The following is a 2,005-nucleotide window of genomic DNA, read 5'->3' as shown; positions in this document are numbered from 1 at the left end:
TGGAATTAGGCTAAGATTAAGGTTTTTCTATTTTTCTATTTTTAGGATTAGGGTTTGTTTTCTGTTTTTAGAAACTTTCTAATTTTAGGATTTCTTTTATTTTTAGGAATTAAATTACTTTCTAATTATAGGTTTAGAACTTTCCTAATCAATTTTTAGAAACTTTCTATTTTCTATTTTTTTAGAAACTTTCCTTTTTCATTTTTAGAAACTAGTTTACTTTCTATTTTTATTTTTAAGAACTTTCTAATTTTAGAATTTATGTTTTTAGAAACTAACTTGTTTTGTTTTATTTTGCAAGATTTTAATTTGGAACTTCTAATTTGGTAACTTCTTCCCAAATTTCCTCTTTCTTTCTATTTCTAGATTTCTATTTCCTTTCTCTCTTTTAGGTTTAGGTTAGAATCTGAATTGAGGGTTGAAAGTGTTTCATGCCCAAGTGGGTCCGTGACAACACTCGATGTCTGTTGAGTGAAGGGGGATTGGTTAGGGGGTTATCTATCTATCACAAGATTAGACACCACTCGAGATCCTCAGAGTTAATTGAGGTTATGGCTGCAAATGAACCGATCAATCAACTGGGAAGACAACCTCAACCTAGGGTTAAGGAAGTCCAGCGCCTCGTACTTTGTGAGATTATTTACAACCGGCGGGGGTGAGTACACCCTCATGCATGGTTTTTCTAAAAAATACGGGACATGTGGACATTAAGCCAAGGGTGATCCAACTCCTTCCAAAATTCCATGGACTTGAATCTAAAAATCCATATTTGTACTTGAAAGAGTTTAATGAGATCATAACCACTTTATATTTTTCTAACTGTCTGAGGACACGGTTAGGCTGAAACTCTTTCCCTTTTCTTTAAAAGAGAAAGCTAAGACATGGTTGCATTTACTACATCCCAAATCTATTGGCACATGGAATGACATGATAAGGGAGTTCATAAAGAAATTTTATCCACATCATATAACGAACACCCTTAGAAAGTCAATCATGAACTTCGCCCAAAAGGAGGATGAAACATTCTTCCAATGTTGGGAGCAGTTCAAGGATCTTGTTAGTTCATGCCCACAACATGGTTTTGAAACGTGGCGCATTACACACTTTTTCTATGATGGATTGACATCTTCCATGCGCCAATTGGTTGAGACAATTTGTAATGGGAAATTCATGAATAAAAATGTCGATGATGAGTGAGATTACTTGGATAGACTTGCTGAAAACGCACAATCATGGGATACTTACCCAAAACCCAGCACCACTTCTAAGCGCACTCAATCAAAGGAGGGGCGGATTATACCGTTTTGAAAGAGGATGATAATATCAATACTAAAGTGACTAATGTTATAAGGAAATTCAAGGCCATGAAACTAAAGAAGGATAAGGTTAAGGAAACTGTTTACGGTATTTGTGATTGCAACATTCATACGATTAAAAATTGCCCAACAATACCTGCCTTTTGAGGGGTGCTGAATGAGGAATCTAATGCCGTGAACAATTGCCAAAGACCTTTCAATGAACCTACCTCCAATACATACAATCCTAGTTGGAGAAATCATCCAAACTTCAGTTGGAGGAATGGACAAACTGCTACCCCTCAAGGTTTCTTTAATCAAATTCCATATTAAGGGAAACCTCAAGAGGATCTGGTTTTAAACATATTTGAGACCAAGAGCTACTTAATTAGAATTTGGCACAAGCAATCCAGGAAATCAGATTAGCAATTGGAACGCTTGTGTCGTCTTTCAAAGGATAGAGTCACAATTAGTGATAGTGGGAAAGGGGATGCTTCCTACTCAACCTCTCCCCAATCCCAAACCACATATGAAATAAGTGAACCATGCTCTTCAAGTCAAATGGAGTAAGCTAAGTCTATCACCACTCTTAGGAGTGGGAAGATAATTGACAAATCTATTCAAGTAAGGGCTGAAAAGTCTGAGGACCCAGAAGATGACAATGATGATAGACCTAGCCATGCGCCACAAGAATTAGAACCGAAACTTTA

At 36.5% G+C, this 2,005-nt stretch overlaps 1 non-coding gene across 1 annotated transcript; it reads right to left on the bottom strand.

Annotated features, from left to right (window-relative positions):
• Positions 1-975: 975 nt before the first annotated feature.
• Positions 976-1,082, bottom strand: LOC131224462 (small nucleolar RNA R71). Its single transcript, XR_009160945.1, has one exon. It is a non-coding gene; the product is annotated as a small nucleolar RNA R71 (small nucleolar RNA).
• Positions 1,083-2,005: the final 923 nt, after the last annotated feature.

The sequence above is a fragment of the Magnolia sinica genome, chromosome 13, assembly GCF_029962835.1.
Source record: "Magnolia sinica isolate HGM2019 chromosome 13, MsV1, whole genome shotgun sequence".
Classification (NCBI taxonomy): domain Eukaryota; kingdom Viridiplantae; phylum Streptophyta; class Magnoliopsida; order Magnoliales; family Magnoliaceae; genus Magnolia; species Magnolia sinica.
This window is presented reverse-complemented; position numbering and strand designations above follow the sequence as displayed.